The following is an 18,880-nucleotide window of genomic DNA, read 5'->3' as shown; positions in this document are numbered from 1 at the left end:
TATCATAAAAAAAAAAAAAAAAAAAAAAAAAAGATAGCTATGCAAAACCTACAGCTAACTTTATATTTAATTTCAAAGACTGGCATGAACAAGGCAAAGATATCCTCTCCTACTCCTTGTATTCAACGCTGTACTGGAGCTTTTAGTAAAGGTAATAAAGCAAGATAGAGAAGCAAAAGGAATCTTAATTGGAAAGAAACAAAGAATTATGCTGAGTGAAGTAATTCAGAAAAAGAGTATTCTATTTACATAAAATTCTAGGAATTGCAAACTGATCTATAGCAATGGGAAAGCAAATGAGTGGCTACCTGAGAATAAAGGTATGTGGAGGAGGAGAGTGAGGGACCTATTACAAAGAGGTACGCGGAACCTTCTGAGAATGAAGGTTATGTTCATGATTTTTATTGTGATGATGGTTTGAAAATCCCTCAAATTGTATATTTCAAATATATGTGGTTTATTGTCAGTGAATTATACCTCATTAAGTCTGAAAAAAATGATGATGACCAGGGTTGAGGTGCAAAGGCAGGAATCCATCTAGGAGATAAGAACAAGAGACAACTGGAGAAATGAGTAAGACTTAACTTAGAAAGGTAACTTCAGTGGTACCTGGGTCGCTCAGTTGGTTAAGTGTCCAATTCTTGGTTTCAGCTCAGGTTATACAAAACCTCAGGTTCGTGAGATTGAGCCCCATGTCAGGATCCATGCTCAGCAGGGAGTCTGCTGGAGATTCTCTCTCCCCCTCCCCCTGTGCCCTTCCCCACCAGACTCATTCTTTCCCTTTCTTTCTCAAATAAATAAACAAATCTTTTTTTAAAAGGTGACTTTGGGAATGAAGAAAATTAATAAACATAAGGTTTCCTTCTGAGGTTGAAAGAACAAGTGTGCAACAGGATATATGGTGTGACTACTATGAACAGCATTAAGGAATAGAGGGGAAATATCTGACTGAAGGGGAAAGAGAATGACGTGAGCTCTAAACATGTCCTATGGGACATCGAATTACAAAGTGAAGAAATAGTTGCACACATAGCCCTTAATTTTAGGATAAAGTTCTTGGTTGCAGATCCAGATTTTGGAATCAATAGCAATACAGTAGGAAAACTGAGGCACTGGGAGTGGGTGCAAATGCCTAAGGGGAATCCTTAGACTAAGAAAGAAAGTGGAGCCGTGGGAAATAGAAGTATTGAGGAACGGGCAGTAGGCTTTGTTCTCAGAGTTTTGGTCCTCTTTTTATCATCTTATACTCTACTCTCAATTTTCAAATCAGGGCAGGTGAAAATAACTGACATTTACAATTTCAACTCAATCTTGGATCAAATCAAGAACTATTTCATCAGGTTTTCAATTATATTTACACACTTTGTATTTATACAAAATACATCCCTAACTCTTTTCAGGGTACACATTGTTCCTACATTTTGCTGTGCTTGGTAAGAGACAGTAGAGAACTGGCAAAGGCAGGAATGCAAGGAAGACAGGACCAAGTCCTGGAAGATCAAGTTCCTTCATCCTGGTAAATATACCTCTATTTTTCATTACAGTGTACTGAAATGAAATTCTAATCAATCTAAAAAATTATTATGCTTAATTCTCCTTAAGATAACAGTAAAAGAATTTTCTACTCTAGATTCTTCTGTGCTTATCGAGAAAAAAATGAGGGGGGAGGTATCTAACTAAAAACTATCCTTTAATGACCAAGCAGACAGAGATGCTCTCCCTGCAAGTAAAATACAATGCCCAAATCTACCACTACTTCCTCCCCTGTCCATCCTAGCCATTGATGCTCTATGTGCTTGGAGAAAATAAAACTGTTCACATAACCACTGTGTCTAATGACAAAAATTTTTTAGATTTCAAAAAAAAAAAAAATAATCCAAAGAGCCAAAGCAACTTTATTATTTTTTCAGTTTAAATAATTCAAATCTCTCAACCCTGGAAACTTCAAAAACTAGTAGAATACAAAATAAGGAGCTATGGGAGAAAGATTCTTCCCTGGATATCCTTACAAAATACAAGCATCTAGGAAGTATTTTGACTTGGCAGAAAAAAAGATCACAGTCAGACAAGGCTGCCTCTTGCTCTCTGACATTTAACCTGATCTTTTATTTTTTTTTCCCACCTTCCATGTGTAGATCAAATTCACCCATGAAACTCTAAGTCATCAAACTGACTTCCCTGCAGATTTAAAGAAGGAGCCAGGTATTGCATAACATTTGAAGTTTTGTTTTTGTTTTTGTATTCTTGAGTCACACAATGGACTGCAAACTATCCCTTCTTTCTGGTCAGCATAGAAAATAAAGTGTTTCCAGTGTGAATACAAGCAGAGATGGCAACAGTAAAGCTTCAAATCAATGGAATAGGCAAAGAATTCTAAATTTCACTACACAGATATGTAGATAGAGCCCCCCTGAGGACTTCCTTCCACCGGAAGATAAACTAGTGGTTCTCAAGGAATTCCTTTTGTGATTATTCCTGCTGGTTTTATAGTGGCTGTTGATGGTAATTTTGCAGGTCACAGACTGAACACACGGCATGGTAAAACCATCATCCTCATAAAAGGATGTGTTACTTGCTAACGTAAGCAGATACTAACATTATTTACTTTGTTTTTAATCATCTGAGACAGACTGCATCCAAGAAAAACAATTTAACTGAATATGGGGTGGGGGGGGGGGCAAAGGTAGAAATAAAGAGCAAATTAAGGACAAAGAGTAGAGTCCAAACCTGAATGCAGAAGGGTAAGTTTACCTCCAGTCTCTTGAAGATTTGTTGGTCAAGGTCTTAACTTAATATGTTATCAAATCTATCATTCAAGCAGGCTTTTTTGAGTTTTGAAAGTTTTAACAGCTTTCTTTCATTGTCTCTGCCATCAAGTTTTCTTTCTCATGTGTCCTCTTCCCTTCTAGCTTTCATCTATTTCAAAAGAATTAACAGTACTTGGACTTCCAACACAATGATCCTCAAAGAGGCTGTGCACCCAGTTTAGTTAAAAATACAATATGAGAGGGAGAGAACTATGTCTAGAATAAGTGCTATTTTAAAAATAGCAACATGTAATCCAAAAGAATGGAATTACTCAAATGAGGCAGCCCCCTGAGGAAATATATGACAATAACCCATAAAAAAGTAATTAAAATATTCTTGGTATACTCCAAAGTAGCCAGAAGAATTTAATTACTAGCTTCATAGTTACATTATGAAGATTTATACCCAGGCTAGAAGCAAGAAGTACCCAAGCCTGGAAGGACTTAATCACAGAGCATCTTCATTACAGCGCTCTCAGGGAACCAACTGGTCTCCTCTCTCACAGCAGTGTTTGTCACTGTTTCTGAAGAGCAGTCACACCAACATTTTCAAATACCCTGTGAAGTTCACAAGTGATAATGATGGGGAAGACCAGATCTTCTGTGAGAAAAGTTAGTAGAGATATCCACATTTAGAATGGTCAGCAATCATCAAACCACCAACCAGAGTATGCCACCAACAAAGTACATTCTGTCTGTGCTGTGAGAGTAAGGTGGGTAACTTCCAACACAATGGCATTTAGGATTCTCCATCAGACCTCATTTGTCCTAGAATAACTCACCTCCTACCAACTTAGACTTGCCTAAGATTTGAGTCATTAGAAATTAAGAGTTGATTAAAGAACAAAGAGTGATATTGTTTCCAGAAAGCAGAAAGCTTCTTTTGCAATATAGATACTACTTAGGAGCAGACAAGATAGGTCTTATCATACTGTTTCAGATCATGATTATGGCTACAAGTAACAAAAAACACAGATTCACTTAGAAATTAGAAAATTAGAGTTTCCAATTAGAAAATTAATGATATCATATATAAAGAAGTACAAATATAGGCAATCTCTAGACACACACTGCGGTATAAGAAGAAATGTATTTGGTCTCTGCCCCGATTCCTGGCACAAAGCTCCTAAAACACTTGGTATTTCCTGAGTGATAGGGACATCCTTTTGCTACTCACTTGGGTTTATGCTAATGAGGTGACAGGCTAAGGCCCCCAAACAGCCCCATGATAGGGCTGGTCACCAGAAAAATTAAGTGACTAGAGGATTGGAACTTTCAGCCCTACCCACAAACCTTCAGAACAGGAGAAGGGTATAGAGATCAAGCTCTCAAAAAAAAATTCTTGAGAGAACTGATTGTGTGAGGAAAATGACCCACATTGGTATCAGAAGTATTGTGAGTAGAAACAGATTATAATACATACCAAGGTAGGTTCTAGTTCAGGGCTTGGCAACTACAACCCACAGACCAAATTTAGACTGCAGCTCTCTTCTTTCGTTTTTTGTTTTTTGTTTTCTTTTTTTTGTAAATAAAGTTTTATTGGAACACAGCCTTGGCCATTCATGTGTGTATTGTCTGTGGCCACTTTTGTGCTGCAACAGGAGAGATGAGTAGTTATGACACAGATCATAGGACACAAAGCCTAAAATATTTGTGATCTGGCCCTTTACATAAAAAGGTCACTGAACTCTGCTCTACCTCTAAATTCTTATAATTCTTTAGGCTCTGCCCTCTTCCATGTATTGACTCTATGCTCAAAATTTGCTTATCCCATGTCAAAAGGTAGATATTCCAGATATCACATCCAAGTATGGCAATGTTCCCAGGCAGAAAGAAAGCCGTATTTTTCTTGTATCTTTTGTAAGAACAAATGAAGCTTTTCTTTTTTTCTAACTTTTACCTACAAGTCCACAGAATACTTTTATTCATGTAGTGTTGCCCTAAAACATATCACAAGCCAACGCTAGAACCAATCACTGGCAAGCAAACTGAAACCATTAATTAGAATCTACTCTCTGTGAGGGAGGATGGGTCAGCCCCTCCTGAAGTACATGGCCCTGAGGAAGAGGGTGGATGTCTACACCAAATCAGGACTCTCTGGGCACAGAGGATGGCAAGAAGAATGAAAGTTGACTACTACTAAAGGGATGAGTTAGAGGAAAGGTAGAGAAACTGAGTTTGACTCCAATAACCACAGGGGAGAATACCAACAAGAACGATAGGGGAGGACATGAATAAGGTTCCAGAGAGGAGTTAGTGAGGGAAGACATGCTACCCACACTGAGGTTTTCTACAACTAGCCCTGTAACAATCCAAAACAATAAATGCCTTATCATTCACATGGTTCTACTATAAAAAAATGTGACTTATCTGTTCCCTTGAAGAAGGCAAGAAAAGAACCAACAATGCAGTTCTTCTGGAGAAAATGTGCTGAAGTAGTTCTCTGATCATTTGCATTTAATACTACATACACTAAAACAAAAACAACAAAATAACTACATACACTTATATTTGATGCAAGTCTTCAATACAAACCCAAATGACTTTTTAAAACTATGTTTACAAACGTATTTATAAGGCATCCTTCCCAACTACCACTAATCAATAAGTACTTGTTGTATGCAATGTAATAAAAATGTAATAGCATAAATAATTAAGATGTATACTTCATTTCCCTCTACAGGAAGACTCTTCAAAATCTCAGTATGAGAAAATAGTTCTTATACATTTGCTATGTACATCTCCTCTCTGATACATGAGAGTATATGACAAATGATTTAAGTAAAGGCAATTCTGGACAGACTAAAGTATATCCTTTCAGTTGGATAATCTTATGGGTTCTGACTTCAATGACATATATATTTGAAACCATCCTTATATGTATGAATGCACTCAAAGACTGCTGTATTATATTAATAGTTTCACTATAAGTTCCTTGCATATTGTATGTCCCCACCCCCAAAGGGTAGGTACTTTGTTTCCTCCTAATAACCCTTGCTCATAATAGGTACCCACCATAGATTCAGTACTCTACCTTTTTAGCAATCCACAGTATTAAAATGATTTGTGTTCTGAAATTTTATTTGTAAACCTGAACTTGAAAGCCAAGTCCATTTTTCCCCATTAAAAGAAATGTTAAATATAGTACTTAGGTCTTCAGAGTAGTCCATGAAAGATTCTTGAACAAATATATAACTAACATAGTTTTTACCTTTACAACAAAACGTGGAGAAAACTATACTAATAGAAGGCTGCAATGATCATTTTAGAAGTTTGTGATCTCAGATCATACAGAGTGCCATTGGAAAGTAAAAGCATTCAGTAGTTATGGCAAGGAGTTCTTCCAAAAGTGAAAAGCACTGCAAGTAGAGAACACAGATCCTAACCCAAAATGCCACCCTATTCCAAAATCAGTAGCATCCAAAAAATTCCTTATCTGGCTTCTTTGAGTGTCAACACATGAGGAAAAATCAAACCAGCACACAAGCAGTTTTAATCTAAAGAATAGTGATACCAGTTCAAATGAAAATATTTTCATTTTCTTTGACTCATTTGCAAAGAAAAACTTTACATGCCAGTTGCACTAGAGAAAAGAAAAGACAGCATGGGGTGGAGGGGATGAAGCAAAATAGGAATATTCTGTTATTTACCAATTAATGAGGAAAATGTTTCTCAAGGTATTGGTATACCCCTTAAAATATGTCAAGCATAAGTATTTGAGTGTACAGTGGTTTTAGGTCTTATTTCTTTTTTTAATATTTTATTTATTCATGAGAGAGAGAGGGAGGGGGGAAGGCAGGCAGAAGGAGAAGCAGGCTCCATGCAGGGAGCCTGATGCGGGACTCGATCCCAGGACTCCAGGATCACACCCTGGGCTAAAGGCAGGCGCTAAACTGCTGAGCCACTCAGGTATCCCTTAGGTCTTATTTCTAAAGTCATTTGTTAAAAGGAATCTCTCCTCAACTTAGCATCAAGTCACTGACCAACCAGTTTTTCTCTTCTCTTTGCTCAGATACCTATTATAGGTACAAAAATGGTTTTCATAGTCCATCCTGTGCCTCTGTTTAGCAACTCATAACTAATCCTTAGAGTAGAATTCAAGTCATCACGCTTGCCTGCTCCCTGCAGCTTGTTCTATAATTAGCGTAATTAGAAAAGGTGGCTAAATGGGGAAATTAAATCATTTGCTTCCCAGGAACATGCCCTGGGATGCCTCACCAGTGTTTTTCACTAATGAAGAGAGGAAAGATTGTATAAACCTTGGTCCTCAATTGAACTCAAAGCAGAGTTAATTTCCAATATCCAAATTACTTACACATTAAGACTAGCTCAGAGTCGATTCCATATTCACCAATATGTTTAATTAAATCACACAAAACAAAATTACTGCCGAGGTGTTTTTTTGTCTAAGTTCAAATTCTTCATAATCACCAGATTTGGGGCAATAAACAAAGTGGTGATTATTTGAAGCATAAAGGATATATTGTTTTATAAAACTGATGTGTGTTCCCAAAGAATCAAGGAACAACACAGAATTTTAAAAATCACTTCAGTCTCCCAAACTACCACAGATGTTTGGTAGACAACTTTCTAGACATCTCTTTATGAATATGGATAAATAAAAGATAAGTAAATACATTTATGGATAGACTGGGATCATTTTATTAAAATAAATCCATATTACATATTTTAATTTTGAACAAAAAGCTTGAATTTAATTTTACTCAAATTTAGCAGAATAAAGTGAAATTAAAGTAATAGCTAGATTTTAGATTCTTCAAATATTAAAAATATAGAGAACTTTCAAGAAATAAGAACAATTTTCTTTAACTTCAGGCAATATCCATTGATACCCTATAAAAATGTATTAATCTAACATATCTTCCCATTTAACCTTTCTGTACATCTCTTTTGTTAGTTATATCATTTTATATGCACAATGCCTGTAATATTTAGATTCAGTTCTACCATCAAAGTTCTCACAATGGTTTCAAGTTTTAAAACCTAAAAGGACTCCAAGATGAGTATCACTTCTTTTACATCTTTTTCATGAGTTCTTTATTTTGATTCACCTCTTGGTTGGCCAGATTTCATAGTGTAGTAGATTATTCAAGAAGAACTCTATTTCCCTAAAGTATTTCATGTTGAGAATGTCAGTCTGTTGCCTTTACACTTGAGAGACCATTTGGGCTGGTACACAGCTTCTTCCTCCTATTTATTCCCCTTAAGCTTTCTAGGCAATATTCATCTGCCTTCTATTATTTATTGTTGCTGTGGGAAAGGTAGTAGGGGTTAGGTTACTAAGAAAACATGAATATGTCCTATAATTTAAAAACATTTAAAACAGAAGATTAATATTCTGATTGTTGCAAGAGGTCAGCAACAGGATTTTAATTATTAAAGAGAACAAAATAAGCAGCAGTGTTTCTTTTGCAGGCTTACCTTCACCTAATTAATGTTTTTCAATTGTATAAAAGTGTTTAGTGACAACTATGCTACGTAAGTGCTACAGGTGATGAGAATCTGGAAATTTCAAAGTTATTTTCTTGTTTTTAAAGATTTTATTTATTTGAGAGAAGGAGACAGAGACAGCAACAGAGATAGCCAAAGAGAGCAGGAACAGGGAGGAGAGGGAGAAGCAGGCTCCCCACTGAGCAGGAAGCTTGATGTGGGGCTCCATCCCAGGACCTTGAGATCATGACCCAAGCCAAAGGCAGACACTTAACCAACTGAGCCACCCAGGCACCTCCTAAAGTTATTTTCTTACCAGTATAATAATATCTATGACATAATTATAATACATGAGTAAAGCATAAATTAGCACAAACCAGTTAAATCAATTAGTCAACAGATTATATGTATGCATATATGTGTACAGTGGTTTGGTGGTAAATGTTTAATAACTATCTAGGGAGAAAGGTGCCTCACTGCAAGATTTACTAATTTCCATAGGGTAAATACTCTCACCATGGCCAATTTCAAGCTACCAACCTGATTTCACTAACTGGAGAGCCTGTAAGAGATGGGCATAACTGGAGCCCCATTGTGCTGACCTGCACATTAAGAAAAGAGAAATGAAAGTGAGAGTGAGAGAGAACCTTCAGGGCTTTAGGTTTCCATGGGAGCATGATATGAGACAGGTGATGTCTCAAATAAATATAAGATGAGTTAAGTCCTAGTAGTGAAAAAGAAAGGGGTTAATAAGAGATTATAACAAGGATACCTGGTTAGAAGAAAGTTTTGATGATGTGACTTCTAGGCTGATTAGTAGGAATGAATACATATTGCCAGAAAGACTTGGGCAAAGATATTCCAGGAACTGGAATCCAAAGCCCATGATATAGGGAAAGCATGTTTTAAAAACTAAGAAAGGGATTTTTTTTTTCCTCTGGTATTTACCATGGGAATCCGTTCAAGAGCCTGGAGCCACAGAGGTACCTGTGACAGCCAGGGCCTTCACAGCTGCTCATGGACCTGAATCTGGCCCTGGCTCCTGGCACTGGCCTACACTGCTTGACTTGCCTGCAGCTAGCTCCTCCAGCTATGTAGCTGCCCCCTACTGGCCTAATTCTCAACACTGGGCTTCACTACTGTGAAACATCCATGGTGAGACTCTGCAGCCACAGGAGTACACTAACAGGTGGGGCCCCAGCAGCTGCCAGTACACCTGCAGTTGGCTCTAGCCCTTGCTGGTGGCCATGGCCCACACCACTAATTCTATTTCTGCAGCTGACCCCTACCACTCTTCAGGCACCTGTTTTTCTCTGGGATCAAGAACAAGAGAAAGGTCTCCACTCTCACCATAGAATGGGTCTCCTTTTCAACATAGTACTAGAAGTCCTAGCCAAAGCAGTTAGACAAGAAAAAGAAATAAAAGGCATCCAAGTAGGAGAAGAAGATGTAAAACTGTGTCTGTTTGCTGATGACATGACCTTATATATAGAAAATTCTAAACCCCACAAAAACAACTGTTAGAATAAATGAATTCAGGGAAGTTTCAGGATACAAAATAAACATGCAAAAATCTGTTTTCTGGCTATACTCTAACAATGACCTATCTAAAAAAGAAATTTAAAAATGAAAACCATTTGAATAGCATCAAAAATAATAAAACACTTGTTTACATTTAACAAAGGGAATAAATGATCTATACAATGAAAACTGTAAGACACTGATGAAGGAAACTAAAGACAAAAATATAGAAAGATATTGTGTTAATGAATCAGAGTTAATATTGGTAAAGTGTCCACACTCCCCAAAGCCATCTACAGATAAAATATAATCCCTATCAAAATTCCAATATCATTTTTCAAAGGAATAGGAAAAACAATCCTAAAATTCATATGGAACCACAAGACTCCAAAGAGCCAAAGCAGTCTTAAGAAGAACAATACTGGAGGCATCACATTTCCTGATTTCACACTCTACTACATAGCTACAAGGTACTAGCATAAAAACAGACACAGAAATCAATGGAAAAGAATTGAGAGCCCAGAAATACACCGACATATGTATGGTCAACTAGTATATCACAGGGGAGTCAAGAATACTCAATGAGGTAAGGATAAACTCTTCAATAAATGGTGCTAGGAAAACTTGATATTCACAGGCAAAAGAATGAAAATGGACCTCTATTGTATACCATTCGACAAACCAACTAAAAATAAATTAAGACTTAAACATAAGACCTGAAACCATAAAACTCATGGAAGAAAACATAGGCTAGAAGTTCCACGATGACAGTTTTGGCAATAATTTTTTGGATAGGACACAGCAATAGGTCATATCCAAATGCATAAGCACAATGCAATGGATATGACACAATACAATATGTCATATCCAAATGCAAATCCAATGCTTTGATTTGGATATGTACAAGCAATAAAAGCAAACTTCAACAAGTGGGACTACATATAACTAGAAAGCTTCTGCACAGCAAACAAAACAATCAACAAAATGAAAAAGGCAACTTGGGGAAACAGAAGAAAATACACACATATCAAATATGTGATAAGGGGTTAATATCCAAATCTATAAGGAATTTCTGCAACTAAACAGCAAAAAATAAATAAAAATCTTGTTTTTGTAAATGGGCAAAGAACCTGAATAGACATTTTTTCCAAAAAAGACACACAAATGGCCAACAAGTACATGAAAAGGTGCTCAATATCACTAAGCATCAGGGAATTGCAAATCAAAACCACAAAGATGTATTACCATACACTTGTTAGAATGGCTATTATCAAAAAAACACAAGACAAATGACTGCTGTTATTTGCTATTAAATAAAGTGATTTTTAAAATATTAACAAATGTTGGTGAAGATGTGAAGAGGGAAATCTGGCACACTGCTGTGGTAATGCAAACTGGCACAGACACAATGCAAAATAGTTCAGAGGTTCCTCAAAAAATTAAAAATAGGACTACCATATGATCAGCAATCCTACTTTTGGGTATATATCTGAAGGAAATGAAATCACTGCCTCAAAAAGATGTCCACACTTCCATGTTCATTGCAGCATTATTCACAAAAGCCAAGACATGGAAATAACCTAAGTATCTATAGACAGAAGAATGAATAAAGAAAATGTGATACACACACACACACACACACACACACACACACACACGGGAATATTATCCATCTGAAGGAAATCTATTTGTATCAAAATGAATGGACCATGAGGACACTGTGCTAAGTAAAATAAATATGAAAAAGATACTGTATGATTACATTTATATATAGAATCTTAAAATATCAAACTCATAGAAACAGCTGATTAACAATTACCAGAGGGTGAGGAATACAGGAGATGTTGATCATAAAGTACAAACTTGCAGTTATAAAATATATAAATTCCAGGGATCTAATGTATAGCAGTGACTATAGTTAACAACACTATATTGTATACTTCAAAGCTGCTGTGGGAATAGACCTTAACAACAACAGAAAGTGGTAATTATGTGATGTGAGGGATGTGTTAACTACTTTTATTGTGGTGATTATTTCATAATATAGAAGTTTATCAAATCACCACATTGTTCACCCTGAACTTACATAATGTTATATATCAATTTCATCTTAATAAAGTGTGGGGCGGGAGAGAAAGATTTAGCAACAACAAAAAATAGTAACTAAGGATCTATCCTAAGCCAGTAAAAAAGCAGCACAATAATCCATCAGAGGAGCAGGTGGGGGCCAGATCCCACAGTGTCTTGCGCACCAGGCATGTCGAAGGCTTTGTGTTTTGCCCTAAGTGCAGTAAGGAGCCATTGCAAGATTCAAATAAGGGAGTAAAAGGCTATTTGAAGGTTAAAGGCCATTCTGGATACAGAGAACAAAGGCAGGAGACTTGAAGAGCTAGCATGAAGATCAGAACAAGTAGGAAGCTCCAGGCAGAAAGCTGTGAAAGCACTTTCAGGACAAATATGATTTTGAGATGATCCAAGGTGGGGAAGGCAAAGAGGATGAGACAGAGAGATTTAAGATATGCTATGAGCAAGTGTCATCGGAATGCAAGGAGTGCAGCAGAGGCAGAAGTCACAGGTGACTCTCAGTTTCTGGCTCACGCACTTAGGCTACAGAGGTACCACGAATGGACAGGGGAAAACAGGAAGAACACCTGTGAGGAAAAAGTGCAATGCTGACAGTACACCTAATGTGGCTCTGGTCTTCATATGAGCTTGAGGCTGAAATTTTGGGTTTGTCTGTGTATAGCTAGGATTTAAACCATGATGTAGATGAAAATGCTTAGAGGGAAAGCATCAAGTTAAATCCAGAAAAGGGCTCAAGACTAGGTAGGCCCTATTGCTCCCACGATTATTGGGTGGTAAGATAAGGAGATACCATCAAAGAACCTGAGAAACAGCTATCAGAGGAGAAGGAAGGATTCCAAAGAATGTGGTATCGAGAGATAAATCAAGATATAAATTTTTTCAAAGGAAGGGAATAGTTAACCACTGAGAGGTCACAGAAGATGGTAACACGTCCATTGGATTTAGCAATTTGGGAAGTCATTGGTAACTTTACTGAAAATTGTTTCTGGGAAGGAATTGGGGTACAATCCAGGCGTCAGTGGCTTGGACAGAGAATCACTCTGCCACATGATTCCTCTGTTTTTGAATGTTAAATCAGGTCACTAAGATGGTCTGGATTTCTTGAAGATTTGCTCAATTACATGATTCAAAGGGCCATGTGTGATACCGACCATAGGGACATAGGAATTCACCTTTTTGTAGCAAACTGAGTCCTACAAGGACTCAGACATCCTGCAGAGAAGAGGCAATTAAAATTTCCACAGAATGCAAAAATAAATAATGAATCATCTTTGGAGACATAGGTCTAGTAGTGTTCTCAGGGCTCCTTTCACAATAGGTGATACATGCATACAAGAGGTGGATAGAGAAAAGAAGTCAGCTAAGAAATATGACCGCAATGACTTCCCTTTCCCAGTCAAGGAGCACCAGAAAACACTGGATCTAAGTTGGTGGAAGAAAGGTACAGAGTGAATGGGTGACGGCAGAGTGAATGGGTGACGGCACTGGGGGTTATTCTGTATGTTAGTAAATTGAACACCAATAAAAAATAAATTAAAAAAAAAAAAAGAAAGGTACAGAGGTTCTAGTGTGTTGGTTTTATGACAGTGATGATAGATTCTGTTGTTTTGTTATTGCTGTCATTATTTGCTATTAGATAATATGTTTTAAAACTAAGTTCATCTGTAACTGTGGCATAGGAAAAATGTACTGTTTTCCATCCAAAGCACTAGTGTCATATTTCTAGGCAAACATTTTAAATGATGCATGTGCTATGCTCCCAAGTTCATCACATCAAAAAGAGAAAGGTTCAGTAAATTATGATTCTTTCCTCAGAGTAAATGATTTGCATCCTGCTATGACTAAGAACTACTATTGGTTAACTTCAGGCATTCCTGCTCTGGTTTCTTTAAAAGATCATTTGGCAGACTGGATTATTTCTTCTTGAGTTTAAATATTTGCTTAAAATAGATATTTCATAAATCTATTTTTTTCTCTTTCCAAGAGAATGTACAACTATATATTTAAAATCTTTAATTTTAACTAACTTGAAAAACTAAGACAAAAAGATGTTTTTACTCAATTTAAATAAGCCTTTTACAAATATTAACATGCATTATAACCCTAAACTATACATTTTCCTACATTGTGCTGCACAGGTAATGATTTTGCTTATAGTACCATTATCATGGAAATTTAGAGCTGAGAAATTTACAAGTTGAGAAAAATCTTAGAGATTCTTTTTTTTTTTTTAATCTTAGAGATTCTTGTAGTCAACTAATAATCACAGAAAATAAACATATCTGCAATAACATGACTTTCAGACATCTGCACAATGTTGAGTTTCATATTTCTAACTAGAGACATATGGCAAGTATCAGAAATGACCTTTTTTGCCTTTTTGAAAAAACAGAATTTGAATGCATTGTGAAAATTTTTCTTCTGGGGATACAAGAGCTCTAAGGTAGAGTCCCATCCTTATCATACATATTGACCACATGGGAAATAAGAAAAGGGAGGTGAGTGGGAGCAAAACGGGGAGACAAGTCCAACAGTCTTTGCTGTAATCTGGGTGTGAGGAGAATGGGGTCAATGAATCTGGGGTGCTGGTAGTAGGACACAAAAATGAGGGGAAGGATATCAGAATGGAAGCATCAATGGCATGGGGCCCTGAATGATTGCCACGTATGTCAGGGATTGGAGGGAAAGGAAAACAAAGGCAAATGGAAGTTTTCAGCAGCAGTGAAGACTGGCAGTACATGGAAGAAATAGGCAAACCCAGAATGGGACTTCAGAGAAAGGTGAGCACAGTTTTAGAATGGGAAATGGCTAGGACCACCAAGTAAGGGAGGGAAATGATACCAGAGCTTAGGAGAGAAGTCAGGCCCAGAGAAGGAGATACTTATGTCATCTCTGTAAATGTGATACTAGCATCAAGGATGGATAAGCAGTGTGACGGCAGGAATCAAGAGGACAAAGAGCAAAAGTTTCCTTCTGATGCACCTTAGGAAACCCATAACTTTAATGGGCAGTAAATGGAAGTCAATCGGACATAAAAGTCCCTTCATCAAAGAAATATAGGCTCATCTATTCTCAATACAGATAGAAATGCTTAAAGCCCAGCATTCAATATTGAAAAGCAGCTGCAAACACATTCTACCAGTAGAACTTGAAAAACGGAGACAAAATGAAAATAAATGAGGCACAAGAACTACAAAATGAAATTTGAAAGTAGTATCAGGGTAAATGCAAATTTTAAAAAACGAAAATATTTTTGAAATGCATGGGTAAAAAATTTAAAGTTTTCACTGTCTTTTATAGGTTTTCTATTATTGAGAAGATAACTGGCTAAACCCAAATAGGAAGCTCTCCGTACCCAACATTTTCCCATCCTAGAAATATTAGTTTTCCCATATAAGAAAAGATTTAAGAGATCCTAAAATTAATTCCATCTTTTAAAAGGCTTACTAAATGGTGTGGTTTGAGGTATGTGTGTGTAAAATGCTTTAACCCCTCGAGACTGTCAAGTCAGCAACGAGAAAGACCCAGAGTCTTTTATACGGTAAACTTCTCATGTAGCTCATAGCAGGAGAAGAAGGAAGAAATGAAGCTGATGAGAGAACAAAAGGCAAGCCAAGGGCAGGCCAGAGCTGACTCGCTCACCTCATGCCACACCATCCGCTAAAGGCCCCTGTGACTGCCTAAGAACAAAGGCAGCAGAGACACCAATGGTTAACTGATAAAGATCACAGTCATGCAGGACATGAAACTCCTCTACAGATTGTAACTGCCTAAATGACTTACAAGAAAAACGCAATCTTAATCATCCTTAGACCTCCAGGAACCCAAAGATTTAATTTCCTAGAGCCCTAACATCACGTTCATCTCTGTAAGATAGAAAACCCTATGTCATCAGTCACTCCCTATAATCACAATGAAGCTCTTTCTGCTCATGGGTCCCGTTGCTGTGCTATAATAAAAACCCCTTTTTGCACTGTGGAACATCTTAAAAATTCTTCCTTGACCATTATACTCAAAGATCCCGCATCAGAAGCCATGGCCCTTCCTCCCATCTTTTTCCCTATCCTAAATTAGGTTTACTTCAGGACTTTCTTTACCTACTAGTAAAAAACTAAATTTGAAAAAATACGTAAATAAATATATTTGTCAGGAATTAGTCTTTATTTTTCCCTCAAAATGAAGACAGAACATCTACCAGTTGTTAACAGTTCTTCTGATTTCAAAAGCCCCAAAATGTGATATGGCAAAACAACGGTAAAATGCTCGCTAAGATGGGACATTAAAAAGAATGAACATATAATTTAAGTGCCACTGGCAACCTCAGGGTACTTCCTGAGGAAGTAGGATATATGCTCATAATGCCATACAGAGTTTCACAGGCCATTCTTTCCCACCATCTTTCTCAAATCAAGAAAGGTCAAGTGCTCCATCTGGCAGATGTGCCAGGGCTTTCTGGAGCAGGCCAGTCTAAAAAACTGGGAGAAAGGAGCCCTGGAGAAAACCCAACACAATTTGGAAGGAAGTAGGGAAGATATGAAAATGAAAAAGAATTCTTCCTAGATGGTTGAAATGTTTAGCATGTGCTGGCTGAGCCAAAGCAACCTCAGTCCCATTCTTTGCACCATTCCGGTCTGGCTGCCTGTCACTGCTGCTGAGCTCAGAGATATGCAGCCCCACAAGGGACTCAGTCATCTCCTCCTTGTGGGCCATTCATCCTGGCTAATTCCCATTCACACGGTATTGATATACTAGGAAACAGAGTTAACAGTATGTATCTCAGGGCATCCAAAATACACCATGGGTATCATCTCCCTCGTTAGAGAGGAAGCGGTATCTCTAACAATCTACATTACTGAGCTTATCAATGTTCAAATGCACCCTCTCAGAGTGGTCCTCCCTTGAACCCTGTTTAAAATTTTAATCCTAGCCCTTCTATTCTAGCTTTGCTCTCCCCTTCTCTCACACTCATACATACACACACTACACATACATTTGCACATATCTATGTACATATGTGTACATGTGTTTGCTACCTGTCTGAGTGTGTGTCTCCTATACTAGAATATGAATCTGGACCACAGATATTTGTGTCTGCAGTGTTCCCAGCTATATCCCCAAAATCTGTAATAGTGCCTGCCATATGGAGGCACTAGTAAATATCTGTGAAATGAATATAAGAATTATGTTAATTTTTATTTAGTACCATCAAAACTGTGCTTATTTTAGGTACCTAAACTCTATATTGGGGTCAATGGTCATAAACTAGCATTCTATGAGTTTGAGTGAGCTATAGTCACCTTCACTCTTACCAATGAATGCTTATTCATTTGAAGATACGTGTTACTCTTGCTAAATAACTGTTGAAAACATCATTACTTCAGTCCTCAAAATGTACAACAAATCAATAGATATTTGGGGAAGTTTCTGAACAAAGTGATTAAACACATAAGTTTGGGAGGCATTTAGTTCTAAGTTATCTGTGGAAGAATGAAAAGCCTAATTTATATCTTTCAAATATATCCAGTACAGACCTAAGAGCCTCTCAATCAGCACTTTACAAACTGCTAGGATCAAGAAACACAGCCAGCGCTGGACTCTGCTTGATGAGAAGCAAAGTATGACCTCCCTCTTTTACACAAAGACTTCATTCCAGATAGTAGTGATGAAGACGATGATGAGAAGAGCCGCAGAAATCATGTTCACCATTGGCAGCCACTACCATTTCTGGAGGCTTTATATGCACTGTTTCATGTATCTCTACCCTCACACCTCTGTGAGGTTGCTCCTACTGGTAATAACTAAATGAAGCAATCCTTATGAAGCGTATCTGACACTTAGTAATTGTTCTGAAATTGTTAGGTGTAAGATTATCGTTTTTTTTTTAATTTTTATTTATTTATGATAGTCACACACACACACAGAGAGAGAGAGAGAGGCAGAGACACAGACAGAGGGAGAAGCAGGCTCCATGCACTGGGAGCCCGACGTGGGATTCGATCCTGGGACTCCAGGATCATGCCCTGGGCCAAAGGCAGGCGCCAAACCGCTGCGCCACCCAGGGGTCCCAAGATTATCGTTTTAACGAAGAAATTCAGTGAAGCAACTCACCCAAGATCACAGAAATGGTAAGTTGAAGAACTGGGATCTGATGAACCCTTAGCTTCTGGACAGTTCTGCTTCTGGGGTCTATCTATAACTCCATCCTCAATCTCCTCCCTCTGCGTTCAAAACTCTGCACCTATATTTAATTTAGGAGGCTAAGTCTGAATAACAGAATCATTAAATATGCCTCATCAGAATTCTTGAAGAAAATTCAGGTAATGCTGAATTCACTGATTTTGTAAGGTTAGCATTAATTTGCAAATGCTCACATGTTGACACTTTTATGTTCATACCATCACAGGTCACAGACCTGACAGGGTTGATGAATACAAAGTGTCACCAATTCATCTCAGCTAATTGGGAATGTGGAAAATCCATTTATTCTATGTTGGACAACCATCTATATTTGGACTACATATGGTAATGTGAGTAGCCTCAACCTAATACCATGAACATAATTCTTTAAAACTGCTTCAAATCTAGTTTCCATTATAAGGAGTCCTTTCAACTCACTGGATTTCATACAGATGACATTTTGTCTCGCACTGGAAAAACAATAGGCTCTTAAATGAAAAGTCATGTGTAAACAATAATGCACACTGTAAAATCACACGGCAATGGTAATATTCATAAAAAGCTATCCATGTGAAAAATGACAATGGATAAAATACTGCTAGCAAGTCTCTACTCCAAGTCAGTCACAAATTTAACATGCCATAAGCCATGGTTTGCAGTGTGAAACCTGAAGACGCAGACAGTAGGGCCCACTGTCTGCCTAATCTGCTTGGAGAATACCAGGTATTTGACTTGAACAGTATTTCTGTCCTTTTCCATTTCTGTATGGAATCTTCAAATAACAGCACAAAGATATAATAAGTAATTCATTTATTTATATGTTTCCTACCAAGTATTTT

General features: G+C 37.3%; 1 protein-coding gene and 1 long non-coding RNA gene across 23 annotated transcripts in view; one reads left to right on the top strand and one right to left on the bottom strand.

The window, feature by feature from the left end:
* LOC144314197 (uncharacterized) overlaps nt 1-3,530 on the top strand; it is a 34,092-nt gene extending 30,562 nt beyond the window's left edge. Inside the window, exons 2-4 of the long non-coding RNA XR_013380002.1 lie at nt 1,401-1,516; nt 2,136-2,202; nt 2,910-3,530. This is a non-coding gene — a long non-coding RNA (uncharacterized LOC144314197). The remainder of the gene's footprint in view (nt 1-1,400; nt 1,517-2,135; nt 2,203-2,909) is intronic.
* The window catches only part of LOC144314196 (uncharacterized), a 492,303-nt gene that overhangs the window by 335,278 nt on the left and 138,145 nt on the right, over nt 1-18,880 (bottom strand). The window lies entirely within an intron of this gene.

The sequence above is a fragment of the Canis aureus genome, chromosome 5, assembly GCF_053574225.1.
Source record: "Canis aureus isolate CA01 chromosome 5, VMU_Caureus_v.1.0, whole genome shotgun sequence".
NCBI classification, from domain to species: domain Eukaryota; kingdom Metazoa; phylum Chordata; class Mammalia; order Carnivora; family Canidae; genus Canis; species Canis aureus.
This window is presented reverse-complemented; position numbering and strand designations above follow the sequence as displayed.